We start from the raw sequence: 17,047 nt of genomic DNA on the forward strand, positions 1-17,047 counted from the left end.
GTCCACTTGAAACTAACACAATATTGTAAATCAACTATGCTTCAGTTAAAAAGCAATAATAATGTGTGCATCACCCCATTGTTCTCAAGGCACTTCTCGCATCTGCTAACTTGTTTGGCTATAGCATAATCCTGGAAAGTGAGAAGGCAGCATGACCACCTCCCCTTTGTAACTGTGCAGCCTGTAGCTTAAAGAGATGAAATGGCCAGCTTAGGCCACAGAAGCGAAGCATCTGACTCTGAAACTCGCGTTCATTCATCACACCAGCATCTATGGAAGTGACTCAAAACTAGTGCCGTCACACAAATGAGTAAAACTCAGACTCGTGACCATATCTGTTTTGAAAAGATTTTACAGGGAGTGCTGTAGCAAGAACACAGCTGACTTATTTGATGCTGGCGATTCACAATAGAATCACCATTAAAGGGTCTTACACATGCCCCAAAGTAAAATATGGCTGATCAGCATGGATGATAAATAGTGCTAACATAGCAGGATGGTTAAGAGGGTGGACTTTCGAATGAAGAATTACTTAGGTTGAAAGCATGGCTCTGTGAGCTACAGGCTTTGTGAGAGGATAAGGAATTTAATTTCCCAAAATCAGTTTACTCATCTGTAAAATGGTCATGACAATAGTACCCTCCCTCATTGAGTAGTAGTCAGGATTAAATAAAATAATTCATATAATGAGTATAGTACAGTGTCTGCTATACAATTAGGGCTCATTAAAGTTATACCATTATCATTATTAGTGAAAACCAAAAAAGCAGCATGAGGCTGGTTGCTGTAAATCGCATCAACAGATATTCTAATGTGAAGCCCAGCAATGATTTCTTGAAGGTGGGTGATAAAGGAATTCACACAGTACTCTATGTATGAACCTAAGATTATTCATCAATAAATGTCACCAAGTTTACTAGAAGAGAAGCTGAATCAACATGACACTAGATTTGGCCCATAAAACAGTTTGCTACTGGCTAAAAAAAACCCCTAAAACAAACAAACAGAAAACAACCTTCGAGACCTTATGCAGATTTGTTTATACGTATTGACTATCTCACTTAAAAATATATTCAAGAAAATATGTAACTCTGACATAGGTAAATATGTAACCCTGACAAAGAAACTATAGATAATATGAAAAATTACAAATTCAAAGGAAACACATTGGGTCAACAATGTGAATGATTCTGATCTTACCATTTGGACGCCTGACGGCAACATCTCAAAAGATACGGAGTTAGCTGGCTGCCATCTCATCAGAAGAGCTCTTGTCTGTCCATTTGTGAATATATTGGGCTGTGCTGATGGGCCCCACACTGTCTTATTGGAGTTTCTATCCTGGTCATCCGAGTTCCTAAAATAAGGTCATAGGGCAGCAATTCTGGTATTTCTAATCCCTGCACAGGTTGAATGCTGGTTTATCTATGCAAAATTAAAGAGGAAGCCTGTGTGATTTGCAGTAGAGGAATGCATATAAATCCTGTGTTTTTTGGAGCCTGATAACTTTTTGTAATTGGGTGGAATAATTCTGTTGCATTAAACCAGCAAAACTCTGCCATGCTGCCTGTAAGGTTATATTACCTTTCCAGCCCGAATCTCCGAGGCTTTAGTACTTAGGAGGCAGGATTTGCTGAGTTTAAGTCTCTTCTAAGGAAGGCTCTAGCGTGGTTCTCCCTAAGCCATGCTCACAGCTACCTGTGCAGCTTTAAAACTTTGTGATGCCCGGAACTCATTCAAGGAATGGGAAGCCAGAATCTCCAGGGTTGGAGCCGAGGTACGGGCATGTTGAACGAGTTCCACTGTGATCATGCTGTACGTGTGCGCTCTGAAGGTTGAGAACTGCATCTAAAGCAAACCTCCTACGTTTCATAAGCTAGTATGTTAGTATATGTGTATATGTGTATCCTACATTCATACATATACAGTCATTTTTGTTAAAATATTTTGGATTATTTAATGCCTAAAGAGCTTATGCTCCTCAGAATTTGATTAGTAAGTCAAAGTGACTGGATTTTTCTGCTAGGTCAGCAAGGTATCTCAGAAGCTTATCACACAGTTCTTTATCAGATAAGAATGTTTTCAGCAGTAAGCAACAGAAAACCCATCTGAGTCACTTAAACAAATAGAATATTTTTCCTACAGAACTAAAAAGTAGGTAACCCACGGCTGGTGCAGCAGTTCAGTGACGTCAACAAGAACCCAGGAACTTTTTCTTGTTCTCTCTGACACCCCTACTGTGTAGCTTATTGCACCATGACTACAGTATGGCTGCCTCTGCTCCAGGCATTGCATCCACATTCAAGGCAGGAGGAAGGAAAGGAAGAGTAGCACTAGCCATGACTTTATAGAGAAAGAAGGTCACTGCTCACATCTCTTTGGCCAGAACTGTGTCTTACAGCAATCTTTTGCTGCCAGGGAGGCTGGAAAAGTGACTAGCTCTTCTTGCCTCCATGGTGAAGGGACAAGAAGGAAAGTGGGTTAGGAATGGCCAGACAGGACTGACTGCCATATTCTGTATATCCATATACCTAGTCCGTTAACCTCCCTGGCATCAGAGAAAGTGTCTTAATGCACCTCTCTGAATCATTCAATTTTTTATTACCTTTAATGTTATCAATTTCATTAAAAATGGCAAAATCAGCTGCAACTATCATTGATTGACTACTTGCTGTGTGCCAGTCACTATGCTAGCTGAGTTTTCTACCTTGCCTGTAATCCAGTTACAGTGATCTGCCCTGCAGGATGAAAATCACTGTTCCTGTTTCACAGATAAGTAAACAGCCTCTCTGAAGCTCAGAGAGGGTAAATGATTTGCCCAGGGCTACAATCTAGGGAGTGAAGGAGCTGGGATTTGAACTTCAGTCTGCTTGGTTCTAAAGATTATGCTCATTCCTAGTGTAGACAGGAGCTGAGAATGTACCTGGAGCAAATATAGCCTTGAGTGACACACACATGAAGGAATATGTATTTTTTCATAGACATTATACATTGTTTTTACAGAGGCTCCACATGCTGCCCGCTTACAACTCCTTGAAGTCATTCAAGACAGCGAAGTCATTCAAGACAGCAAAGTCATCCTGATGTTGATGACGTCTCCCAGGGCATGCAGGTAACGGATGGGGGCAGCGTGCTCGGCCTGGGACCCTGGGATGCTCTGCCGGCCCTGCACGCGCACTCTTTCCCTCTGCGCTTGCACTCCTACTGCAGGAAGCACCTCTTGGCAGCTTTGTGTTGCCAGTCTTTCCAGGAATTCAGCCAGGTCTCTGGGAAATACCGGGATACGCAGTTTGAAAAGAGAAAGGGCTACAATCGTGTTACTTCTGGCATAGGAATGGGTTTTACAGTGGCAAGGTCAAGACTCGATTCCTGGGGCAGACACAACTGGGCGATGGTGCTCGGTGACAATGAGCAGGGTGCTCCACGTGGCCGTTCTGCAACCCTTGGATCTGAGCCTACTGGAGGCTGGCATGGGAAGTGGACGCACCTCAGCCGGAGGGGCCTTTCTTATTCGAGACTCGTTTACAAGAGATGTGACAAGATGCAGCAGAGAAACTGACCTCCGGGCAGATCCTTAGTTGGAACTTTCTGTGAAAAGAGGAGCCAGCTGGATTTGTGAGTCTTTCCTTCTGCTCCAGAAAACCCTCGGAGACGTCTCCTTACTGGGTTTATAAAGCTAAGATTCCCAAGCTTTGGAGACCAGCCTGTGATCGAGGGAGGATTCTCCAAAAAACTGAGGTCCCTGATGTGTGGTCTCTGGAAGAGTCAGAGGCGAGGTGGAGACAGAGGGAGTCTCTGAAAGGGTCTATTTCAAACCGTGGAAGCCCAGGTAAGTATAATAACAGCCTGTATCTGCAGGCTAGTCAGTGCTTAGAATTCTCTTGAGACTCAAAAGCAAATCAGAAAATGTTTCCCTGACTTTGACTCTTGAAAATACTCAGTTTTGCTAGTGATGGAGCATTCATTGCTTTCTCTGAGGAGGAGGTGATCAAAGGTGACCCAGGGACAATGCCTCCTCTGTCTAGGGAGCTCCCGGTAGCCTCTGGCTCTTGAATGGGTGCAAACCAGATCAGGGACTTTCTTTGGGCAACCACTTGTTTATTCGTCAGGCTTGGATGGTTTAGGCAGTCAGCCCCTGTAAAAGGCCCCCAGGGGCTGAGAACCCAAATGCACACTTACTCTTCTTTTGGCTGAGGCAAACCAGGACAGTTCTTTGGTTTCGCCATCTCTCTACCTTATCTGTGGCATCTCCATCCACTGGGAGGAGTCCCACATATTAGGGCCTCGGTCTCCTCTGCGTATAAACACTGGCAGAGTCGGGAGTGTGGTGGGGGAATTTCTATACTCAAAGGTCAGCCTGGAGCTCTGCGTGACCCACAGCCAGAGATGAGCTACATTCTGTGTGTAGAGTCCACAGGAGTCCTGTGTTACTTGGTTCTAGTGATGGGGCCCAAGGTCTCTAAATTCATAAACTTATAAATATTACTTGCCTCCTTTTCAAAGGCTAACAATTCAGATAAGGCTGTAAACATCCGGGGAGGGTCCTCTGAGCTAGTCCTCCTGGCTCAAAATTCTCTTAGGCTTTTCTTGCAAAGCAGCAGATGACTTGGGGTTTCTCAAATTTTCCATTCCTATTTTTGGCTCCCTCAGAAGGAAATAACCTGAATCTCGTGGTTTCTGCCGTTATATCACCCAGTATGTCCAGGCCTTATTCCCTCTTGCTCCCTTAATTCTTTGTGACTTCTTGCTCTTTCAGGGAGAAAATCCTTAGGGTAGAGATGAGAAGCAGGCCGCTTGTGCTGAAAATAGGCAGCCCTTCCCCAGGGGGCAGAGACAAGCCTGACAGCTGGGGATATGGCACATTATTTTCTGAGTCAGTTCGCATTCAGCAAGTTTCTTTGTGGTATCACCATCTCTGTCCTCTTGTCTTGGGCGATTCAGCAGGAAATCAACAGTACAGCACCTTCCCATGAATGTGGCAGGACGGGGGCTGGTTTACCGCAAGCCTCCAACAGGCGAGGCCACCTGAACAACTCAACTGGATTGGAACTTTTTTTTTTTTTTTTTGACTCTAAAGTCAGCAGACACTCTAGTGGCACAAACAGAAGGGTCCTAAATCCCTCCAGGGGTGGACACATTCGGAGATGTCTTTCCCACTCAAGATAACTCCCCCTTCTCTGGGAATGCCCTTGCCTTCCCATCTCACCCACAGGAGTGGGCCTCCAGAAACCACGCTTGTTTGGGGTGACGCTGCCTTTGTGAGTGACAGCTGATTGGACAGGTGGACACCTGGGCTAAGCTGAGTCCATTGGATTTTTCTTTTGTGAATTTGTAAGTGAGTGTCTGAGTCCACTCACAGTGGTGATTGGAAATCTTTCTTCGAATCTTACCTTCTCCCTGGGGTCCTCTCTGACCCATATTTAAACTTGTATCCTGCCTGCTCCACCACGTGTCCCAGGTCCCCCACCTCCTCGTCCTGCTCTACTTTTCCTTCTCCACGTTCTTCTCACCTGACACGTGCTCCCTGAGTATGTTTGCAGTCTCCCTCTCCCGCTGGAATGGAAACTCCATGAAGGCAGGGCTCTGCTCAGCTCACCGATGCAGCCCGAGCACCTAGACCGATGTCTGACACACGCTCTATCCAGCAAATCGTGGTTGCCTCAGTGAGCGAAAGCGGCGGGGCGGCTGTATTCTGTTCTGTGGTGAGAGAAGCAGAAGTCAGGATGTACAGAGAGAAGAAAGTAGCAGACTTACAAGAGGGGGCAAGACTTTCTCCCTCCCTTCTTGAGTCCAGGCTTCCCTTTTGCCCTTGGGTTTCATGAGTCCTTGGGATAAAGTGCCACCCTTTCCCCTTAAGCTGCAATTGTTTTCCATGACTTACAACAAAAGGACCCTCATTAATTTGATGAGCAGACGAAACCCCAGGCTTCCGAGAGCTTGCATTCTGGTGGAGGGAGAGACACAAGGAAAAATAAGTGAAATATGTGGTATGTCCCATAGTGATGAGGGCTAGGGAAAATCAGATCAGGGAAGAGGGAGCAGGCCTTTCTACAAGGAAAGCATCTAAAATTCTGAGTGGAGACCCCAACTTAAAATTCTCAGGGAAAGCCCCCTGAGAATGGGATGTTTGAGCCAAAACCCAAAGCAGGTGAGAATGCAAACCAGGACTGTATGCGGGGAAGAATGTTCCAGGCAGAGGGACCGGCAAGTGCAGTGGCCCTGAGGCAGGTCTGAGGAAGACCGAGTCCAGTCCGTGGGGAGGAGAGGAGGAGGAGGACGGAGAGGCAGATGGGTGGGGCGGAGGGGCCCTGTGGACACTGTAAGAACCTTGGCCTTCAGCCAGAGTAAGATAGAAAGCCACTGCGGATCCCACTGGCTGTTGTAGGAGATCATTCTGGCGGTTGTGGCAGCCAGGGTGGAAGCAGGAATCCCAGTGAGAAATCCAGGAGGGAGAGCTGACTCAGAATGGGTTGGCAGTGGCCCCGTGCTGTGTACAGAAGGCAGAGCTGCACTGCAACAGCTGAGGCCCCTTCCCTGGAACAGTAGGGTGTCTTCTCCAGGCTCTGTGAGAGCAGCTAGGCTGTTTTTTTTCCCCTCATCCCTTTGGGTTTCATTTTTTTTTAGGTGGAGGCACTGGGGATTGAACCCGAGACCTCATGCATGCTAAGCATGTGCTCTACCACTGAGCTGTACCTTCCTCCTCTGGGCTGTTGATTCACTGCATCCTGCCTGGTCCCCAGCCTGCCCCTCATGCTCCCCAAGCCACGGCCTCTACTGGGTGAGGCCAGACCAGCTCCATGAAACGAAATCCTGATGAGGCTGCACACCTCTCCCACCCCAAGGCCTCTCATGGGCTGTTTGCTGGTGGGAGATGTGGATCCCGTCTTGGGTTTAGCCGTGACTCAGGCCTCAGTTTTCTCATCTGTGAAATGAGGGGTTTGACTTGCATGATTGCTCATGGTCCCTTCCAGCTCTGACAGACTGTCATTCTGCGGGTCTGCCTCAGAGGCTTAGCCCTGCCTCCGCCCATAGCTACACGTGGTGAAGATAGTCTGGGTCACATTATTAACTGGAAAGAAAGTAGGTTATGAAACTGAACCCTTAAATTTCATTTATGCAAAAAACAAACAGATGAATGAAACACACCATAGTGTTAGCAAGAGTTCTCTCTGGGAAGCAAAGTGGTAGATACTGTATTTTTCCTAGAACTACTCTACATTTTCTTTTAAGATCCAAATCTTTTAAGGTAATTAATATATGCATGTGTCCATACATTTATATGCATTCATATGTGTGGTCTTTGTATTTCTTTTCCTATTTTGATTGCCCCCTCCTCCCTGTTTTCTGTCCCCCACTGTCACTGCCTTGGCACACTTCCCCAGAGCCCAGAAACCCATTTCTACAATGAACATCAGTTACCCTGGGAGTCAGACAGCAATCAGCCATCCATTCATCCCTTAAAAATATGACTCCAAGGTGCAGCCTTGAAGCCCCCACCTACCATGTGAATCATCTTGGCTCTGACTGGTTTTTGGTGGGCCAAGGAAAGGGCTAGGTGACAAAGCTAGGGACAAAGCTTGGAGAGACTTCTGTTTCTTGTTCCCTGAATGAGTATCAAAAACCTTGGGATGGTTTGTAGCATGATGAGCCCACTTTGATAGCAGAGTAGCTTTGGACTCTCCCACCAGGTTTGAACTCGGGGCAGGTTTCCACTGGATGGACAGGTTGTCAGCATGGAGCTCTTGTGATGGGACTGGGGGGCTGCAGGTGTGGGACTGGACTGGTCCTGGGCTAAACTGCCCTGTAAATACTTGATCCAGAAATCACTGTTAAGAGCTCCCCCATTGGCCATCCAGCCTGTGGCAGGCCAGCCTCCCGGATGACAGGAACCGGATGTCTGATGGGCCCCACGAGATGGAGCAGGATGTTGACAGGGTCACTTCCTGCCAAGGAGGTACCTTGTGAGACTCAGAGCACTGAGCTCTGGGCTGCCTCAGGCCTGTGACCTTGCTAGAACACATACTGTTACACACGTGTGTATTTACACGTGTGTGCCTGTATGGGTTTCTTCCTCTTCCCTTCACACCTCTAACTTGGACTTTGAAGGTGGCGAGGAAACAGGCTTGCATGAACCAGAATCTATGAACAGCGTAGGTGAGGGCTGCTCGGTTCCCAGAGAAAGAAAGAGCCCCAGAGAGGGTCCGGGCAGCTGGGATGGACACACAGAAAATCATGGAATTCCACAGTCCACTCTGGGAGAAAGTAGACAGAAACACAGATCACAGCCGTGGAAGGGCCCCGAGGACATGCATTCCCCCCCCGCCCCCGCTCTCTTGGCAGCCAAGGAAACCGATGCCCAGAGACACTAGAGAGGGGAAAGCTCTGCCGCCCAGCGACAACACCTTAGACCCAAGCTTGGTTGCCTGTCTGAGTCTCAGAATGACAGTTCTTAGTACTAGGGAGGAATTAGGAAGACCTTTATTTTCTTTCTTCATTAAAAAAACAAAATGTTATTGATTCCTCCAAGGCAAACTCCAGCTGAATGACTCCCTTTCTGAACTGAAAAGGAGACAGAGCTTTTTCTTTCTTGCATGGGGAGCAGTTGGGGGTGTCGACCCTCAGGCTACTTGTGATAAATGGCCTGAGAATTTTATCCTCGAGGCCTTGGGAGTGGACTTAGAACCTTATGTATAGTTCTGAGTTTTTCATTCTGGGTGACTTCGCATTATTTTGGGAAATCCTAAGGAAGTGGATTGGCCTTAAATACAACCTCTCAAAATGGCTTGAAGGACTGGTTTGAGGCCATCCACGCTGCAGAGCTGAGACCTGCAGCATCAGGAATACATGTTTACAGACCATGAGTCTCTGTCCTCTAAGGTTATAAAATAGGCCAGAGGATTTCCTCCTATTTTACAAGCCCACTGGGTCAATAGCTCCTGTGTTAACAGTTGAAATAAAATTATGTATGGGGAAATCTCCTTAATTTGGGATAGTATGAAGGAAAACTTGCTTAAATCAGGAAAAGCACTGATTTAAAGGAAAAGTTAAATAAAAGGAATTAACAAAACAGCCCCCCCCCATTCTTTGTATCTGCATCTTTGTTTTTATTTGCTTTGGTTTGTTCACACTGTAGTGTATACGGAAGTAGAAATACAATGTTGTATGCACAAAACTTAATATCATGTTATAAACCAATGTTACCTTGATAAAAATAAATTTTAAAAATTTTGTAAATGTAATATCTGCAAAGTGCAGTACAACAGAATGCAATAAAATGAAAAAGAAAACCCCAAATATGTACATATGTTAAAATAAGGCAGGTACCAAAATCTTGTTAGTACTATACCCAACCCCCAGTGCACAGAATATTCAGCAGGGGTTCATTAAGATACTTGGTATCAACTGTTTGAAGTACAGGTGTTCCAAAATGCTGAAAAACCAGTGTTCTCAAATAGTGATAAAATACCTCTTCATTCTTACTATTTAAAGAAGAAACTGCCAAGTTGTTACTGAGTGATTTTTATTCCTCTGGATGGACCTGTGAAATAGAATATCGCAAATTCCAAATCCTTTGCACGGTGTTTGAGAATTTTCTTGAGAGCATATTAACATCATCTCCATCATCTGAGACACCCTTGCTTCTCAAAGTGGCTGACATAGGAAACGTGTCTTTGGTTTAAAAAAAATGGGGGGGGAGGATAATTAAGTTGTTTTTATTTATGTATTTATATATGTATATATTTATTTAAATGAAGGTACTAGGGATTCAACCCAGGACTTCATGAATGCTAAGCATGCATTCAACCACTGAGCTATCCTCTCTCCCTGGAAATGTGTCTTTTTCTTAAGGGCAGAAAATTACAGATCCTCTTGGAAAATAAATAATGGACGGAATGATAAAAGAACCTACACTTGAGCTATCCCTTGGTCTTAGTTTTCATCTAGATGTATTAACACATTGAAGGCAGTATGCTCCCACAAGGAGACAGATGGGAAAATGGTAAATCTAGAAAGCTTCTAATGCAAAAATAATGCCTTGATCCTTCTATCAGCAAAGGAAAGTCACTGGGTGGCTCCCACTCGGTGTGACCCTCCCTCCTCCACGTCTGATTTCTTCTGTGACCCACAACATCCACCTGCCGGGAGGGGAGCAGCGAGTCTGGGGCTGCTCACCCTCCTTATCTCAGCCAGATGCTCCTAAGAGGCATCATCTCCTCAACCCTGTCCCCATTATCACCTTTATCTAAAACCGGTATGCTTTGTTTGAATATTGTTTTAAAAATAGTTTTGCTGGAAGAGATACTGGCCTTTTCAGAAGGCTGCTTCTGGCATGAACCAGATATTCTGTGACGCTAAGCTCTTTGAGAAAGCAGCGTGTATTGGAAAGCCAGCAGTAAAAGCGATGGTTGCTAAGGGAACAATTGAATTGCTGACACACAGACATATGATGGGACTGAAAACTCTTTTTTCTTCTCCTGCCACCTGGAAAAGAAAGCAGATGAGTCAGAGGGAATGGTGGACGGTCCTTTCTGCCTGTTAAGAAAGCTTAAGGGCCAGGATTGCCTATTAGCCTAAGGGGAGAATCTAGTGGTGGTTAAGGCTGAGAAAAGCTGAGAACAGCTGGAAAGTTGGGGATAAGTCAGTGAAGGCTGAGGCTGAAACTGTGACTCAGAGCGAGCTGAAAAGAAAAAAAGCCACCTACTAACGAGACTCACATGAGGCTGTAGTTGATGACAATGTGCAGAAGGCACTTAATCATATGTAGATACATTTCTTTGAACACCATCTCCCAAATACTTTGAAATGTTTTTTGATTGATTCATTCACTTGCATACCATTCAGTGGCCATTTTTGAGAGCCTGTTGTTTGTTTAAATGTGCTTTTTTTGAGGTATAAATTACGTATCTTAAAAGCCAACCCCGTAAATTTGTAGTTGAAATGATTTTTTTTTAGTAACTTGACAGAATTCTGTAGTCATTCCTCCAATCCAGTTTTACAGCATTTCCATCTTGACATAAAAGTCCCTTTTGTCTCTTCATAGTCGATTCTGCTACCAGCCCCAGGCAACTACTGATCTGTTTCCTATCTCTATAGATTTGTCTTTTCTAGAAATTTTATCTAAATGGAATCTTATGATTTGTGGTCTTTTGTGTCTGGCTGATTTCATTTCACATAATATTTTTGAGATTCATCCATGTTGTACCATATATCAGTAGCTCTTTGTTTTTTTATTGAAGTATAGTTAATTTACAATGTTGTGTTAGTCTCTGGTGTACAGCATAGTGATTCAGTTATATATATATATATATATATTCCTTTTCATTATAGGTTATTGCAAGCTATTAACTATAGTTCCATGTGCTATACAGTAGGTCCTTGTTATTTATCTATTTTGTATATAGTAGTTTGTATCTGCTAATCCCAAACTCTGAATTTATCCCTCCCTACCCCATTTCCTCTTTGGTAACCATAGTTTGTTTTCTATGTCTGTGAGTCTGTTTCTGTTTTATAAATAAGTTCATTTGTGTCATTCTTTTATATTCCTCATATGAATGATATTATGTAGTATTTGTCTTTCTCTGACTTACCTCACTTAGCATGATAAACTCTAGGTCCATCCATGTTGCTGCAAATGGTATTATTTCATTCTTTTTCATGGCTGAGTAGTAGTCCATTGGGTATACATACACAACATCTAATCACCTGTTGATAGACATTTAGGCTTGTTCTTTTTTAAATACTACATAATATTCCACTGTATAGCTATATCACATTTTATTTATCCATTCATCAGTAGGTGGACATTTGGGTTGTTTCTAATTTAGGGCACTTATGAATAATGCTACCATGAACACTCACATACAAGTGAGTCTTTGTGTGGACATGTGTTTTCATTTCTCTTGGGCACATACCTAGGAGCAGAATTACTAGATCATATGATAAGTATGTGTTTAACTTTTTAAGAAACTGCCATATGGTTTCCCAAATGGCTTTACCATTTTGCATTCTCAGCAGCAGTATATCAGGGTTCCAGTTTCTCCACATCCTCTGTCTACATTTGGTGTTGTCAGTCTTTTTAATTATGGCCATTCTGATGGGTGTGTTACAGTATCTCATTGTAATTTTCAATTGCATTTCCCCCATGACTAATGACGTTGAGTGTCTTTTCTTGTCCTACATTTTTTTAATTAGGAAAAATATTTGAAGTAATAAAATTTTGAGTAGAAAATATGAAAACCAAAAAGTGATGAATTAAAGCACATGTCCAGATATTCTCCATCAGAGTTTATAGGACAGTGTTTCTCACAAATTACATACAGCAGAATCACCTGAGTATTTGTTAAAAATGCACATGCCCCCGAGCCTACAGGATCAGCACCTGGGTAGGGATTCCAGAGCCTACGTTTTCAACCTTCCCCACCCTGACACTGGATGATTCTTAGACACACACTGGAGTTTGAGAGCCTTCATCCTAAATCCAAGATATTTTTGCTCACCTGGTGACCCTTACACTGACTGCAGGCTCAGGAGTCACTACTGCCTAAGGTCCCTGCGAAACAAGTAGCCCTGTAAGACACCTTTGCCCCAAGCATCATGAACTCAGTGTGTAAACCTTCAGGAAAACCGTCTTTCTGATTGAAGATTTCTTCTGCTGGAAATGGAGAAATTAGAATTCATCAGACATAATGTACATAATCTTTCTGTGCTATTACCAGGCAAAGAAGTGCAAGAACCTGGTTCCCACCTCCTTTGTAAGGTGGACTGGAAGAACGTAGACCCGAACACGCACATGGGTTAAGTGCACCGAGTTAAATGTGAAAACAGTCTGAGCAAAATTCATGAAAACATTAGCCATTTTTAACAAGAAGAACTCCGTTTTAATATCATTTCCAAAAGGAAGGTCATCAGGTCAACTGAAAACTCCTCAGTGGATGGCTTCCATCCTTCCTCTTAGGATTGTAGATCTAGTGGTCCAGGATGGATGCAAGTGTCTTAATGTCACCAGTTCCTCAGATACTCACCTGCTAAGGTTGACTGACCAAAATGATTTAAAAACTGCCCTTGGATTCAGGGTTCATTAGCATCACTAGGTCACGTTTTCTGCACAAGTTTGTAAGCACTATTTCTGTTACCCCTAAATAGGAACAAAAATCCAAATGGCCACAGCCAGGCAGGCTTTGGGAGGACATTTCTCTTGAAAAAGGAAAGTTTTGGACTCAAAGGGACACGTTCTTTGTACACCATGAGGATGGCTTAAAGCAGAAAATGTAATGAAACTGGCAGAAAAGGAGTCAAAGAGCTTAAAGTGGAGGTGGGGCTGATGGTGGGTCTAGAATCTTACCAAGAAGCTTCTTTTCTTTCCATAAAGGAAAGGCTAAAAAGGGAATCTTCCCATTTGAACTTCAGACTAGTTTTAAGTACATTAGGGGAAAAAAATCTATACACACAACAAACCTCCCACCAGACACGCTCCCACTGGGTGGTAATCCTCTCTGAATGGTCCAGGGACGGCATCCCGGGCAGCCAGTCCATCACCGTGTTACTCTCCGAGTCTCTGGGGACACTCAGAATACGCACGTGTGACGGCAGGACGGATTTTTGTGGGATCCTTTCCCTCCGAGTGGCGACTCTGAGGTATTGTGAAACGGTTGCTTTGTAGGGACCTACAAATGCAAACATTCATGGAATTACTAGGCGCAAATTACTTGGCACCGCAAGTTGGAACAATTAGCAAACCTTTGTGACGAAGGAATGTTGAACGTGAAACAACTTGAAAATGGAATAAAAATGGACCTATTATTCTTTGACTCAATTAAGTGCACACAATATATTCAATATGCTTTTGCCAAACCATATATTTATCTGTGCTGTTTGAGGGTGAGGGTGGGGCTACTTCTAAGCGAGACCCATTCACACCAGGCCTGCCCCTCTCCCACCCTCGAATGGAAGGAACTCGTGGTTCCTTCAAATGGACGCGATCTTGCACAACATCTCGTACACAAGTAAAACGATGCCAATAGCACTGAGTTATTTTTTTTGTAATGGCCGCCGATCTTCAGAGGAATCAGTGCTAGAAGAAGGACCATCTGAAATAATGCCACACAGTAATGTGACTTTTCCCCCCTCTAGATAAGTCCAAATGATGGACATACTGTTCTCTGTATTTGCCCAGATGGTGAACTAGACAGGTCAGTTGGAAGTGAGCTTTAAATACGGCACACAATGAGATTTTCTGTTCCACTGAAATAAAAATATCAAGTGCCCTGTTAATCATTTTTAAATTTCCAGAGGACTAAGAAATCCTTTTCTAGTTTGTCTCTCCATAGTATTTTTAAAAATGGAGCCTGTATAGTTATCATTAATGACCACACTCGGGAACGAGTAACCGGTGACTGGAAGCCGCCATCAGAGCCTGCAGGGACTGCGAGGACGATTCCGGCCACGCTCCTCCCCCGCAGGTCGGGCAAACCCTCCTCGTCTGACTCCTTGGCCAGGCCCGGCCTGAAATCACTCCATCTCAAGCAGGTGCCAGGAATGGCGCCGGAGCTGGCTCGGCTGCACTGCTGTCCTCTCCCCACCGCGGCAGTTCAACAGGAACCTCTTTTGGGTATTACTTTCTTCTATCACCTCTTACTCTGTCTCTTTCTGCCTCTGCCCCCGCCCCTCCCCTCCCCCCTCCCGCGCCCCCGCCTTGAGAGTCATCTTTGCTGTAATGCAAATACCTGCTTTTATTCCACAAACTTTCCTGATGCTTGGAATACACTAGTTGGCAGTGCCTTGGCATTTATGTTTATAAAGTTGTTTCTGTTTCAACTCTGAATATCTTCCATGTTAGGACTCTTTTTTGGGGAGAGGGTACAGGGGCAGGGTGGTAACTTCTAAATTTTGAAATAATTTCAGAATTTCTGAAAGGCTGCAAGAACACTATAAAGAATTCCTACATACCCTTTACCTGGATTCTCTAGTGATTAACATTTCCCACACTTGCTTTATCACGTTCGCTGTGTGTGTATACATGTTGAGTAGTTTTTTGTCTGAACCATTTTGAGAGTAAGTTGTAGCGTGATGGCCCTTTATTCCGACATCACTGAGTGTGTCTTACTATGAAAAGTATTGCCCTTCAGTGCTGAAAAGGGAAAAAGCAGATAAGTAAAAAAGCAGGAAATTAAAATCCATCTGGATGCTCACTACCCAGAAATAAAACATTTTGCTGCATGGTCTTCCAGTTCTTTTCTATGCATATATTCAGATTTTGTACCCAAAGGGGGCATCATACACACAAGGTGAAGCTCAGCTGAGAGGGGCTACACAGCACAGGGGGAGAGCCCCAGGCCTTTCTCTTGGAGCCTCTGCTGGCTGCCAGCAACCCTTGGAATTCCTTGGCTTGTAGACCATTGCTTCAGTTCCTGCCCCCATCCCCCCATCTTCCCGTAGACCTCTGTACTGTGTCTCTGTGAGTCTCAAGTAGCTCTCTCTTTTCTCTTGTAAGGATACCTAACTCAGCGATGAATTCAGCATGATTTCATCTTTAGACCCTTAATTTCTTCTGCAAATACCGTATTTCTAAATAAGATCACATTCTGAGGTTCCAAGTGGGCATGAGTTTAGGGGGGACACTATTTGTCTCACTATAATAGCATTGTGTTCATGGATAAGGAATTTTACTTCTCGAAGTGTAAGTTCCTGGGGCATTTTAAGGACTAAGTATGATAACACACATAAACTAATACACAATACACTGACCATGGTAAGCATTCAGTAAATGCTAGCTATTAATTATGACAGGAATATGATTATAACAATTTATTCAATCAATAACCTACTGGCTATTTAGTTTTTTCCAATTTTTTTTAATTATAGGTAAACTCATAGTAAACATATTTATGAGCTTATTTTTGAAAATTTTTTACATATTCATGATTATTGTCTTAGCATAAATTAGGCGTGGGTCACAAAATTCTAAGGATTTTGAGGTCACAATTGCTTTCCTGGACTGCATGGTTATGATTGATTTCCATTGTCCATTTTGGGAAGTAATCATTTCCACAGCAGTCTGGAGACCTATCTTAGTTTTCCCCAAATTATCATCCCTGGAAATACACCGTGTGCTTCAGGTCTGACAACACTGGTGCCTGTTCACCAGCAATTCCTCTCCCGATGGGAACACAGCAGGGCCTGGGAGGAGACGCTCAGTGGGACGTGCATCCCCGGGGACCACGGCTGGGTGGGGAGCAAGAGGTACCAAATCTGAAGCTCAGCTAGTGGATTCTGCAAAGCAGTTTTGAACACTCAGGTAGACGGTAAACCACAGCAGCCGTGGCAGGAAAACAGCCCACCACAAATAAAAGTCTAAAGCTCCAGCTGACACTCCGGTGTTTACGTCTTAATAAGAAATTGCTCAGCAGTTCAAACATCCTGGCTCAAAGCCCTCACCGCACAGCGGCGAGGAACCGAGGGGCCATCTTTCCGGGGCAACCCTCCGGCCACAGGTGATTCCAGCGCCCCCACCTTCCTCCTCCTGGGCACAGAGGTGAGGCCTGAGGAGCGGGAAAAGGAAAGGGCCGTCTGCACCGCCCGGCTGCACCGCCCCGGCTGCAGCCAGCTATTTCGGTTTCTAGTTTTAATTAACACACCTCATGATGTACAGAGAGTTCACACAGATGCACCAGTGAACCAGGTGAGAAGTAAAGTGACTGAAGGCAGTACTCTAAGGCACTGGCATTTGACAGTTTCCCCCTGGAGCAAACACACTAACTGTTAGTCAGCTTCTTTTGACCACAATTAGAAAATATTAGCAGGGCAGGTGACCACAGATGGTATTTAAAAACAGCTTGACGGTTTAGGGGGAGGTTAAGTCAGAGAGATACTCCCCGCCCCACCCCCAACACACGCCCAGCTTTACCTCCCACGCGAAACTATTTTTCTTTTGATTGACATTCTTTTTTTAAAACAATGTTTGAAATGATTCTAAAAAGTCACGAATTTGAAGGTAAGTGGGTCTTTCTGAAAAAATCTATGTTTAGCTTTGCAACTGGCTTGTGAAAAC

The 17,047-nt window shown here is 44.2% G+C and overlaps 1 long non-coding RNA gene across 1 annotated transcript in view; it reads left to right on the top strand.

Moving 5' to 3' along the window:
* LOC140697664 (uncharacterized) overlaps positions 1-17,047 on the top strand; it is a 152,682-nt gene that overhangs the window by 128,502 nt on the left and 7,133 nt on the right. The window contains exons 3-4 of the long non-coding RNA XR_012074847.1: positions 3,004-3,829; positions 6,625-14,608. This is a non-coding gene — a long non-coding RNA (uncharacterized lncRNA). The remainder of the gene's footprint in view (positions 1-3,003; positions 3,830-6,624; positions 14,609-17,047) is intronic.

Source organism: Vicugna pacos, chromosome 8 (genome assembly GCF_048564905.1).
Source record: "Vicugna pacos chromosome 8, VicPac4, whole genome shotgun sequence".
Classification (NCBI taxonomy): Eukaryota; Metazoa; Chordata; class Mammalia; order Artiodactyla; family Camelidae; genus Vicugna; species Vicugna pacos.